At 41.6% G+C, this 13,562-nt stretch overlaps 1 long non-coding RNA gene across 1 annotated transcript; it reads left to right on the top strand.

Moving 5' to 3' along the window:
- Positions 1 to 223: 223 nt before the first annotated feature.
- LOC121669941 lies at positions 224 to 13,166 on the top strand. Its single transcript, XR_006017955.1, has 3 exons — positions 224 to 475; positions 2,938 to 3,073; positions 12,951 to 13,166. It is a non-coding gene; the product is annotated as an uncharacterized LOC121669941 (long non-coding RNA).
- The last annotated feature ends 396 nt before the right edge of the window (positions 13,167 to 13,562 follow it).

The following is a 13,562-nucleotide window of genomic DNA, read 5'->3' on the forward strand; positions in this document are numbered from 1 at the left end:
GTGCGTGCCTGCCTGCGTGTGTGTGTGTCCCCGTGTGTCACAGCGCACACAGCCGTGCGGCACACGCCGCTGCCCCGCTGTCCGGGCGCGCCGCAGACACGTGAAGGCGCTGCGGCGGCAGCAGCATTACATCAGCTGCGGCACCGCGGCCGGGTGCGCCCCGCAGCCCCCCCCCACAAAATAACAGGTGGCGCCGTGCTCACATGGCCCTGAGGAAGCCAGACACCGGCACGGGCGGCGGTAGGCCGGGTCATCGCTTGTCCTCGGGCTCCCTGTGTGTCCCCTAAACATAAGTGGGGCTGGGCTGCCTTTACTCACAACCTTTTTGTTAACAACGTTTTCCCAAAATGTAAATTGTCCAGCTAGCACAACTGCTTTCTCTGAACGACGGGCACAAACCATATTTCTGCTCCTCGGGATCGTGGCTTTCCATGTAAAAAGCCAGAGGAACTGCACAGCCTGGGATAGTGGACAGGTAAATACCTGAATTCAGGGACTCTGATACAAGGTGACCATTATTAAAGTAATTATTAGGAGTTGGACTCGCTGACCCATATGGGTCCCTTCCAACTCTGGGTATTCCATGGTTATTGTTTCTCTTCCTACTAGGGTTATGGAAACAAAGACTGCTCAAGCTGCCCCCCCTGTTGCCCCTATTTTCCCAGCCACTCCAGTTCTGGTCTGTTCCCACTGGAATTCACAACTTGGACACTCAGCCCACTTGGCAGGGGCATGGACATGCAGGTACCCCCCTCTGACACAAGGATGGAGTGACTCCCCAGCCTGTGCAGATCACAGAAAATGTGGGCTTAAAGGTGACTAATAATATAAATATACACATGGAGACACAGCATTGCTAAATTTAGGAGATGAGTATTTTGTCATCAACCAAAGCAAAGGCCTTTCAAAAATAAATATTTGCTTACGTCTCCACTGCTCCAAAATCAGAACATTAATGGCTATGACAATGATGATCTTACCCTTACAAAACCTTTCATCAGAAAAAAACCTAAGCTCTCTTGTTCTTGCCTCTTATTAAAAACATTTTTTAATGTTAATTGAAAATTTCTGAAGGTCATCCAAAAAATAAAGAAGAAAAAAAAATACAAGTAAAATTGTAATCAGAAGTAAACAGAAAAGTAATCAATTTTAAATCTCTAACTGCTAGGCTTTTTGCAAGAAAACTGCATCACTATGCAGGTAAACTAGCACAGGAAGACAAGGGTGAATGTCCTTGGTGATATTTTCTAGTTTTGTGGCAATTTCCACTTAATAGCAACTGTATCAACACAGCCAGGGTTGCTTCTGTTGAGATCTTTTGTTGGACTCTGTCACATCTGCCTAGTCAGAACTTAAGCCACAGGGATCCAAGCCATAAAATCATTCTGGCCAATGCCTATCTATTAGCCCCAGATTGAAACTGATGGCCCTACATCTCAGAATAAAGTTTGACAGATGTGCATAATGTTTGTAGGATCAGAGACTATTACAATAAATTGTAAAAAATACACATTATTTCAGTGTTGCTTTCAGTCTAAACCAGCAGCTTGAAGACAAGTTTATTATTTAGTTCCTTATGAATTTAGTTCCCAGATACGTCCTTGTAAGCATGTTTATTTACAGCTGTATGGGCATCATATGACAAAAAGAATATTAATGAGTCACTTCTCTTCTGCAAAATCTGCAATGCCATGCCAGGCTGGCACCCAAGGGCCACCAGTGCCACCCTGAAATCACACCAGGTGTTTTAGGGGAGACCGGGATTAAACTGGCAGAGAGATTAAACAAGTGAGCCAGATTCCCAGGTTGCATTTCTGTGGTCAAAATGGTCCATGGGCTTCAATAGCTATGTTTATGCTCCCATATCTCACCATCAATCAACTGTTCTATAAAAAAAACCTCTTTTTTTTCTGTGCCCTTTGGTGTGAAGCCTTTCAGCTGTAAGCCTGTTATTGCTGGGTTTGAGCATCAGGCCCAAAATAAGACTCCACAAAGGCCCAAAATGAGATCGAGGTACTATTTTGTGTAGAGATTTCCTTCTCAGGCCTAGCAATAAAAAAGAATTCAACATTTTTTCACAGTGTGATACTTGGAAGAAATGGGGCTGTGTTGTGTATAAGTACAGCAGAGAAGCTCACACTCTGCTTTCCACGAGCCTTTTCCTGTTAGGAGTAATTCTCCCTCAGTGTTTTCCTGGCATTGGCACAGGTTTGTTACACGCCTGTTTCCACACTGAGCAGAGAGTCTTGCCCTTTACACAGCAGTGGGCTCATAAATGGGGGCCATTCTGGCTGCCTCCCACACAACCAGCTCAACTTGCCTTGTGTTTGGTACCATCCCTGCACCTGTGCAAAATGGGCAAAAATGGTGGTAACTCATACACAGTTTACATGGCCATAACTGCAGCAAAGAACAAATAGATCCCGAATTACTGTGGCGACAAAGAGCTCATGCTGACAGAGTTAACTTGAAGATACTGAAGGGAATTATTTAACAGCTATGAGATAAACAGCTATGATATGGACTGACTGGACATCTCCAGGGATTATCCACCAAGGACCACTATAACCACCTGCTGGAGTTCTTGTACCTAATGGCTCTGAAGATCTTCATTGATGCAGAGATTTAGCTCCTGGTCAGCACTGTATAAGAAACACACCAAAAGTAATACAAAAGAGTTCATTTAAAGACCCATTACTGTAAAGAAAGACATGTGTGAAAGTTTAAGCATGTCAGAAATCAGACTAGTGTTGGCACGACCAGGATCTTTCCTGTTCTTTCCCATTTTCCAAATATCTGCCCTTACTGAAGAGCACAGCAGCTGAACTGTTGAGTAGGTGGGGGCTTCCTCTCTCCTTCTGCAGACAGATTTTACTTGTCTAGAAACTGTTGTTGCTGTACTAGTACTAAAAATTCCTGTCTTTTCTAACTCAAAAGCACTGGAAGTGTCCTGTGCTGGACAGACATATTCATTCAAGGATGATCTTCAAAAGAAAATGAAAGAGCCATTTCGGAGAAAGAAAGAGCTGGCTGTCTGCATGAGGACAATCTCCACTGTGCAGTCCTGTGACAGGTGAGAACCAACTCCATTTTGCCAGGTTAATTCCAAAAGCTCTGTTTATTTCCCTTCCATTTCTGGAGCTTGGGATCTAACACAAGCCCTCTCTGTGGAGAAAAGTTGTGCTTAAGTATTGTCTACGCGATTTCCCAGGATTTTCTCTACTGCACTTTAGCGTGGCTTTGTTTTGGTTTTTTTCCATTATGAATTGTGTCTGACAGTTGGGGAATACAGCATCTCTCACTTTCAGGGAGGAATGCCTCGCTGCCCTTTCTCCAGCTCACAGCCAGCACAGAGGGGAAGGCGCTTTTCCCTGTCAGTAGAGAGGGATCTGCCGCCTCTTGTCTAGCACAGAGCCAGGGACCTGCATGCTCAGAGGCTAACCTGAGGTATGAGCCAGATAAATTATGAAATCTCACTATCTTTATCCTCAAGACAAACATGAAGCACATTCTGTGAGGATAATTGACTTTAAAGGCTTGCTAAAAAAAGACACTTCCCAAAAGCTTTAAACACCAGTTCAGTGAACTCCATTTTGATGCCTTTTTGCAACTCTCCTTCCCTAGGGATCTGTCTCTGTATATCCTGAGCTATTCCCAAGACATTTAGCTCTGGTTCTGTTTGTTTTGTTACCTCCATTCATGTGTAGTATCTGTAAAATCAAAGTGCAATAACTAGTAATTCACCTAACAAATTTTAATGAAAACTCTAGCTTTTATGGTTTCAATTATTAAAAAAAAAAAAAAAAAAAAGCCAGTTTTCCCAGCTTCAAACTCACATCATCCCAGCTGACAGAAGAAACTGGTCTGTGTTCAAACTGGGCAGTGAAAAGAGGGCTCCTTTAATTACAATGAAAGCCTGCTTGACCAGAAATTTTCTAAGCTTTGCTGGGTCTTGCAGCATCTGTTTGGAGTGGGAAGGAGAGTTGTGTGGTGCACAGTATGGCCACTTGGCAAACAGAAATGTTAAAAATGTGCCAGGGAAGTCTGAGATAGGCCCCGTGATCATGAGTCCATCTCCAGCAAAGGATGAGCATTGACCACCCCTCTGCCTAGTGATGGAAATGGGCTTTAGACCTCTGCAGGGCAACTTTAGGGCACTAGTGAAAGGGATATTCATTATATCCCTTTCACTAGTGCCTAAAAGAGCACTTCCTCTGTGCGGATGTGGACGATCACAAGGCGCAAGACAGCGAGGCCCAGGCTCCCAGCCTGGCTATGGCTTGCCATGGCTGGTCAGATGAGGGTGTGGCATTTTGCTGGGGTAAGACACAGATCACTTGCATTCCGTAAGTTATGATGACCAGATTAAATTCCCAAGGTCTATCCATGTTCTTTGCTGATACAGACAGTTTGAAATTTCATTTCTGTAGACTGTCTTCTCTGTACAGTACAATAAATCTTTGTGTCAGTGTAATGTCAAACGGGCTCAGCTGCCGAGCTGTTAAAAATGGAGCGTGGTGTTCCTAGACACTGCATTCTTGTCTTCAAGCTGGAAGTCAGTAAGGTAGAAAAAGGCACCAACTACTACAGCCTAAGAAAACTACATCAAAGAGGGCAGTGGGTCAGGAAAGTGGTGATTCAGACTGTCCTGTTAAGTAGAAAGGAAGGGCTGTCACAGAAAGAAATACCGAAGTTTGGTACTAGGCTGAATGAGGTTTTAAACTTTTTTTTTTTTTTTCCCCCATTTTTGGGGTTGTTGAATGTTAATGTTCTGCAGGTAGAAGCTCAGGGAAAAATATTTTCAGTCAGACCCCTATGTAGATGCCTGATCTTGTAAGTTGTCTCTTGTGCTGACCCAGAGACTCAGTTCTGGGGAGATTTTGACTGAATAATGGCCAAGGAGGGAGAAATATATGCAAGTGACATGTAACAAAGCAACCAACACTTCAGTCTTCCTGGGATTTCTTTCCTTTTGAGATCCAGTAGTAAACTGGAGAGGTACAAGCAAAAAAAAAAAAAAAATCCAACATTGCCTACCTGCAGAACAGTTGGAGTGCAAGGAAGGGGTCAGCTACAGTTCACAGGGGCCTTGCCACCTGCACAAAATCATCACCCAAATTAGCCTGACACAGTAAAGCAGTGGCTCCAGGTATCTGATGGCAGGAAATGGGAGAGCACCAAATCCCCAAACACAGAGCCACGTGGCATGGGAACCATGAATTTTAGCTACATTGGTTCAGTATTTGAATCCTCAGATAAACTATGGATGTCCTCAATCTTACTGACGCCTGAAGGATTTCTGCAAGATTTCCAAGTCATACAGCCTCCTGAGAAACTTGTTTGCATTTTCTCCTGTATGCAAATTGCCAAGGCAGCAATCCAGCAATACTCAAGTGCTTGCGATTATGGCATTGCCCTTTGATTCCCCATCCTGAGAGCAGGTAGCATCTTGAAAGATCAAACCCAGCCTGAGGACATATTAAGGATATTTGTTCTGAGAGAAGTTGCCCCCAGAAATGGGGGAAAGGAAAATGCTCCCTGCATATTTTGACTATAGAGCAGACGGGTAAACCCACACCACAGTAAAGCCTTCCATTCGGACCTTCTTCTTTCAGCTCTCTCCCTGACAAGACAGTGGCGTGCCCTGTCAAAGATCAAAGCAATCACATCTCTTCACTACTGGTTTATGCCCATCTCGTTTTAACACTTCAGTTCCTCTTGGTCAAAAGTCCAGTCCTTCCCCTGCTCATCTTCTGGCTGACAGCTCCACCACTTCTGAGCACCACTTCAGGACCCTCTTTTCCACAAATGCTTTTGCCCCAGGGGCTGCTTCATGGACTCTTCACAACTTTTCTGTCAGCAGCGCCTGCTCTCCAGCCTCGGTGGCTGCTGAAGGCATCAGTGCTGTGCCTGGGAGCGGTGCTATCAGTGCCTCGTCAGGACTCAGCAGGAAACGTCTGGCCTCCTCTCCACGACCATCTGCTAAAACCAGGCCTCCTCTGGCAGGAGTCCAACACAAAGTAAACAGAGTTTCACAGCCAGATTTCAAACAGCAAAATAACTGAGAAATATGGCTCGCTGCTTCTGGTTTTCAAATTCAAAACACTGAAGTCCCTAGAAGCAAAAATCCTTTATGGATCCTAAGACCTCCTGGTTGCCAAATGGATCCATTGCAGCTAACACTACGGAGAAAGTGCAGTGATGTAGCAATTTTAGTTAGTTACACCTAATTAGTTCAATTTATGCATTTGGTAATTTTTAAGATGATTTCTTTCTCAAGATCAGCGATGGAGAAAAATAAATTTGTTAAACTGGAGATTTCAGCTTGAAATATTTGTATGGGTAACAGTACAGAGAGAAGAGTTCTGAATCTTGCTACTGTACAATATTTTTCATGGTATAGGAGAGAGAGGAGGACTCAATGAAGTGTGAAAGATTTTTTAAAAGAACAGATTGCCATGTCTTTTAAAATAGGTCAAGTTTTTGGCCTAGTTTCCTTTAGAGCATCCCTTAAAGCAATGGGGTTGGAATATCCATGATAGTGCCATTGCTTTTTTTTGTTTTTAGCCATGTCTCTGTGTGGGTCTAGTTGTAACACAGAAATGTTCCAGTGTAAAACTCTGATGGCAAAGACCACATATCTCCAGGAGTATTTGTGAACAAGTTACACTGAACAATAAAATCTCAGCAGTGGCTGCATTTCATCCTTATGGGTAATGTTATTCTGAAACAAGCGACTGAGAAAAAACAAACTGTTAAATAAGATCATGGCCAGTGAAGCCAAAACCTGCAGACACAAATCCTGTCAAACCTAATCTATTAACCCTCCAAATTTCAGGAGGGTTTGCACTGTTGTTTGCTTTCCATCTTTAAATTGATTAAATCAATTGATTAACTTGATTTAAGCAGAACGGAGAACTATAATAATGACAGGCAGACTGAAGATACACAAGATAGCACTTGTAAGAACAAACCAAGGCCACCTATGTTGAATGGAGATAAAATACAACAGTCAGCTGTCAAAACAAAAAGAATCTGTATGTGTACATTTAAATTCTGAAAAAGGATGTTCAAGATATTTAAAGAGGGAGGAAATTCTGCAAGCAATATTAATTAATATGGAATAAATACCATCTGTCTTCTTTGTACAGAGCAGTCTGGTGTGTATTTTAATGGCTGCGTCTTTGCTCTATGAACATAACAGGTATAATACATATGTATTTATTATGTTACATAGACTTAATTATTCCACATAATACACATACCAGTAATTGCAGGTGGCCTTAGTGCAGCTATATGGAGTGAGGCAGGACATGAGGAGGATTTCCTCCACCACAGAGACCTGAAAAAAGGCCAGATACAAATCAAGAGTGGTTGTGTTTGGAGACTACAAGGACAGGACTTGTCACTTTACCTGCTCTCCCCTGAGGCTGAGACGGGTGCTCAGCACATCCCTACTAAGATGCACATTTTTCTCCCCACTAAGCTGATCCATAAGGGATAGTGCCCTTCAGGCACAGCCATTTAGAATGTACCTTGTTGTGGTGAAACTCTGGATTGACCTACTGCACAGCCAATAGTAAACATCAGTTGGCTTACAGTGTTGTACAGTAATAAACACACTGAAGAGCTTGTCAATGCACACTTTGGGAAAGAAGTACAGTCTGGAACAACAGGGCCTGTGCACACACTTGGAATACAAAATTTTTGCAGGCTGTATACTTCATTATGAAAACTGTTTGTGATTCCAGTTAAGCTGTGAGTGAAGGCAATGCAAAGGCTTCTCTGGTATTCATCTCACTATAGTGTGGAAAGATAAATCAACCTTTAATAATGGAGACAGTTTTAAGAATACCTTTCTTTTAATGATTATCATTATTTTGCACAGAGATTTGTAGTTGTAACCACCATCATGAGTGGAACCTTTGTTTTGTACCTGATCCTACTCTACATCCTTTGCTGAGCAACCAGTATGAGCTGTTACACACATGCCTTTGTGTGCACAGTTTGTGACATAAAAAGGCTCAAGAAGGAGAAAGAGGAACTTTCTCCTAGCAGAATATCACAAAATGCAGGAAAAGTCATCTAGAGAGCTCCTAAGGATTCTGACTTGTGAACAACTTTTTTTTCACATACTACTCCCACTACTTCCTGTGAGACAAGAATATTACACACACAGGTTTGGTTTGAGTTTTCACACTGGCAGTTCCTCCCAATGCTGTTCATATATCAAAATCACTTTCACTTCATAAGAAAACATAAATTCTTCCAATAATAATTCTAAGAATATTATTTTTGTCTGCTACACTTTAAATGATTGACAAAGATGCTGGGCAGATTTGTGATGCACTTGATATAGAGCAGGAAAATGTTAGTGGCTCTGCAATGATTGCACTTCCACTAGCTGGCAAAGACTTATCTTGAAAAGAATCTCACTGAAAAGTTTTCCTCAGCATGAATATGTGACAGCAGAATTACTCAGTAAGGAGTGGTGGACTAAATTTCATTAATTTATAATCTGGATCAAGGTGGGGAAAAGTCATATTATTTATTTGCATGAATTTATAAGCTTCACACAGAGTTTTACTCACCAGCATAGAGCTCAGTGGAGCAGAGACATTATACTCTCTTATCAGGGTGAAATATAAGAAATGAAAGATGGTTTATTTAGGATACTGTACAAAGGTCCAGATTTTTCATGCCTTCATCTGCCCTCATAAAGCACTGTGGGGTCCTGATGTCAGCAGCACATTCAGATTCCAGGTGCAAAACAGAAGCTGTGAGTGGAATGCCTGTTCTGTGGAACATGCAGAATAATTACACTGCATGCTAAAGTGAGGGAACTGGCTCAGCTCTCTGAAGGATGGGACTTTATTCTGTTGGGCTAAAGCAATCATCTGTGGGGTTGGAGCCAAGAACGTTGAAAAGAAAATGTTGTTCATAATCCATCTGGCTGAAATCTTATCCTATCTAAGCACTAGATGTAGTTCAGAGCCAAAATTAGACTATCAAGAGAGGTACCAGTCAGATGGGGATGAAGCCAGAAAGCTGTTGAGAGAACCCGGTCCCTGGGCAGATAAGAACATGTGAACAGGGTGACAGGAAAAGGCTGGGGAGCAGCTCCCATGTCAGATGAGCATGGCAGTGAATGAGTCAGCAGTGGTGGTTATGGTCTTCTCAGTACCTGTGGTCTTAACTGTGTTTGGGTTGGATGCTCAACCCAGCAAGAAACCCAGTATCAAATCAGTTCAGATAAGAGAATGGCATCCTTTATCAAGATGCTTTATCAATTTTCCACTTAATTAGTGGAACAGTTCTGTATCACTACTCTTACAAATCAATACCGCATACAGCCAAGAAAGAAGCTGCTCCCACACTATCAGGTTTCTAACATTGCCCTAACAATTCAAAAGAAGAAAGAAAAAAAGGTATAAAGTTCAATACAAGAAGCACTTCATGTCCTCTGCTGTTTTTAAGTGAACCTAAGGGATGACTCATGTATTTAAATAACTTTTTAAGAAATATGTGTGAAATTATGGAAATTTACATAAAAAGCTGCCACTTTACAACTTATATGATCTGGGGATAGGAGGAAAGTGTGTAGCTTATAATTAATAAAATACTGGACTTTACTATTCGGGATGGTGCTCCGGGTTCTTCAGCATTTCTAATCTGAACAATTTCTAGTGGAGTGGCCCAGTTTACAAACCAGTACACTTTGCAGCTGGATCTTTTATACCACCATGCAAAGAGTAAAATAAATAAATTGGTAGGTCACCTTTAACTTGATTTTCCTGACACAAATAATTTTCTTTCCTTCATGAAGCAAGGAACAAATCTCTTTCAGCATTAAGAAAAAGGATGTAGGGGCAGCTTTCCCTCTGCTCACTTGCCTTAACTTTGAGAATGAATTGATCACATTTTGTTCATAAAAATTTCTCATGTTGGGGCATTTCTTTGTTCACTTCTTTTCTTAGATTTTCCCCTTTCAGTTTTTCAAAAGTCCTCTCCTCAAATTCTAGCAGAACCCAAGCTCAAAAATTTCAACCACAGTTTTAGAATATTGCTATTTACACAATGTTGTAAGGGCCAATTAGCCAAGTGTGACATCAGCCCAGAAGTAAGGCTTGTCTCAGATACAGGCTGTGTTCTGTCCACATGCAGGATGTAGGAAAAATACTGTTTAGTCCTTTTATTAACTTAGCAGGCACCCAACTTAGAGCTGTGCCTGTTCAGGCGTCTAAAAACAGTTTGCACTAACCGTGCCCTCTGGCTTCCTGGCAGGGCTACTCCCATACCAGTAACTTGATACGTTCACTCATGGTCACCATAACACCAGCCAAGCACATGGAAAGAAGATCTTTAGAAAATACTTCAATGGGTTAAAAAAACCAGCAGGTCTCAGCTACCAAAGCCATGTCTGGGATTCTTCCCTCTGCAACACAGAGAGACGGCTTGATACCTTCTGGCTGTTTGCTGCTTGAAGAGGAAAAGGATGATTGTGCAGATGGCAAGTTTGTGCACAGAAAATCTGTTTTCAGATTTGCACAATTGACTAGTTTGAGTTGCTTTATTCCTCCAGCACCAAGGTAAGGGAGGGGGTAGAAAGGTATCAGCTCTCCTAATGGCACATAGGTTTGATTAACTAAACGTTACAGGCCTAGATTCTGCCCTCACCGCTGGTGCAGCTTAGAGGAGGTGATGCAGTTGCACAGCCATGTTAGAGGACAAACACTGTCATGGCACAGTTACAGAGCTTTATTACTAGTAATTTAACTGTCAAAAAGGAAACAATATACTGCATAAATGCCTGGTAGGTGGTTAGAAAAGATTCTGGTTTTAACCTTATCCACAGTGTATTTAATCTCAAATTATAGATGTAGATATAGAACACACTGGTGTTACTTTTAAACATTGCAGACCTGCATCTCTGTAAGAGAGTGGGGTTTTTTTCTGATTTTGTGTTCATTTTGAGGGATTTCTTGAATAGAAATTTCAACAATCACAGCACACAGTTGTCTGTTGCAAAAAAATATTATTCTGCTTTTCAGCAATCTCCTCTCTTTCTGAAAGCATAGACAAATTAATGAAGGATAATCATAGCTTAGTCATAAAAACAATCTGTCAATATTTACATGGTGCTCTTTCATTTCTTGGTCTTTCTTTGCTGGTTTGATACTTCAGCTAAGCCCAGCATGCATCACCAAGCCCTGGATCTAATAACTTGGGAAGATGGTATTTTGAGATGCATTTGCATCAGCAAGAGAAAATCCAAAGGGAGTAAGGAGAAGTGTCCTCAGCATGATTCAAAATAATTGCTGAATGAGAGGTCAGGATATAATAGGATGAAAAAAAAATGCAAAGGAAAATAAAGCAGGCAGCCAGAATCCAACTGGTGAGTCTGGTGAGTTGAGCTGCTATGTGCAGCAATGAGAAGGTCTGTGGGTGCACTGGCAACTTCCTCAGACACTGACTGTAAAACTTTAAATTGATTTATACTTCTTTTCAAAAAAGATGCAGCTAATACATAGCTATGTCAGGTCCATTTAAAACTCCTCTGCTCATCTGGGGTTTTGGTATCACTCTTTAGGGGCCTAAAGAAATTCTCCTGAGAAAGAAAAGGATTGGACCTTGAAAACTCCCAGCTACAACAGCTGGTGCCACAGGCATTGTCTGGAAGAAGAGCAGTTTAAGAGCTATCAGATGGCTTTTCCATCTCACCGGCATTACAGCTTCATAGTTCTGACTTATTAGGGATCAAACACAGATATTGATAGCTATTTGAGCATAAGCATGACTTCTCAGACCAGAAGTGGGGGCTTTCAGTGCGAAAGGAGCGGGCCCACTGCTTTAGCAGGGCACTGAAGCAAGGCCAGTGAACGCTCAGACTCTTTTTCGTGGCAAGTACCTGAGTGCTGCTGCTGCTTCTGAAACCCAGCTGCTGTAGTATTGCAAAGAATAACTCAGAGCAAGTATGAAACCAAAAGTACTGCCACACAGACACGGCATATTTCTTTCAGAAGGTTTTTACCCAGAAGTATGGTTGTTAGCTATAAAAGTCTTTCTCATTCATGCTTTTTAGTTTTGGTTGGGGTTTTTTTTTCCATCATTCTTGCAAACCTGCTGCTTGGAGACTAAGCAAATAAATTTTATACATGGAACAGTTTTATCACAACTGATTAAATGAACATCCTCTTTCTTTCTTCACATTGAAAATACTTCTAAAAATTTTTACAGTTACTGGGGCTGGCAATAATTCACAGTCAGAGAAGGCTCTGGAACACAGCATGATGGGGGTGCTTTCAGGGACAGCATACCTGAATTCACTTACTGAACTGGTGTCTGAATCCTCCAGTTCAGGGAACAAAAATATGACACACAGCTTCAAAGATCCCATAAATGGTTCCAAATAGTTTGTTTTCCAAATATTTCCAAGTGGTTTGCTTATTTTGAATTTCTGAGACACTTATGGATGACACAATCTTAGCATCAAATTATTGCCAAGTGTGCACAAGCCTCTTCCCAGAAGATCTGGCCCGGGGGTGAATAATGTGTTTGGTGCATTTGCAACACAATTACAAGGCAGAGGACAGAGCATGCATTGCCCTGCTCTGCAGTTTGCCTCAATTCAGACACTCTCAACTTGAGCTACTCGGGTAGAAGAAGCAGCTTTACAATTTTTCCCACAGTACACTTCCCTCCTAAAAATCTCCCACACAAGCATTCTTACTCCTGCAGCCCCATCAATGCTGGTGCCTGTGGGAGGGCTGGCACTTTTGGTACACGAACATTTGGACCCTCTATAGTGTCTGCTCTGCTCCCTTGAATACATTTGCACTTAATCAGAGCAACGTATGACAAAGGGTGGTCTGCTGTGAAAGGTACCCAGTGCACTTGGACTTAATATCCCCTCATTTCATGTGGATAATGATGCTCTTTCTTCCCCCCAGATTCTCTCTTTTCCTCAAAACTGCTGAGCGAGAAAGACTGGAAGTTCTGTCTGAGGAAACTGAAAACAATAAAAGCTATGGTCTACTTAGGAAAAGTGCTGTAAGAGAGCCAGGCTCTATATTATTATACTGTCCAATATATTGTAATAAAACATCATTAAAACTGAAACAGTTGAGTTCATTTTCAAATGGATAATGTGTGGAGATAAACGTTCTTCAGATTATTCTCATTACTATTTTCACATACACTATACTGGTTTTCATATAAACACTGTATGATCTTATGTAGTATGTAGTTAAATAGCTGGAATCCATTAAAAGCATGCTCCAGCTGTGCAATCACTGTCCTCAAAAAGATGCATTTTTTACGTGTGGTTAATGCCAGAAAGAATTTACAGCTTCAATTATGAGAACATCAAAATATGTTGTTTATTGCAGAAAAAAAGCATTTGCAGCAATTTAAAATATCCAGTCAACACCACACTGCTAAATCTAGATAATAGAAATCCCAGAGAAATTTGAGCTAAATCTGTCTGGATTATAGCCATGGGATTATCTGAATGCTAAATTACTGTATATGTTTAACTCACAAACATGAGCACAGACAGTATA

This window comes from Corvus kubaryi, unplaced genomic scaffold (assembly GCF_017639235.1).
Source record: "Corvus kubaryi isolate FWS band 111438036 unplaced genomic scaffold, C.kubaryi_AGA036_p1.0 37394, whole genome shotgun sequence".
Taxonomy (NCBI): domain Eukaryota; kingdom Metazoa; phylum Chordata; class Aves; order Passeriformes; family Corvidae; genus Corvus; species Corvus kubaryi.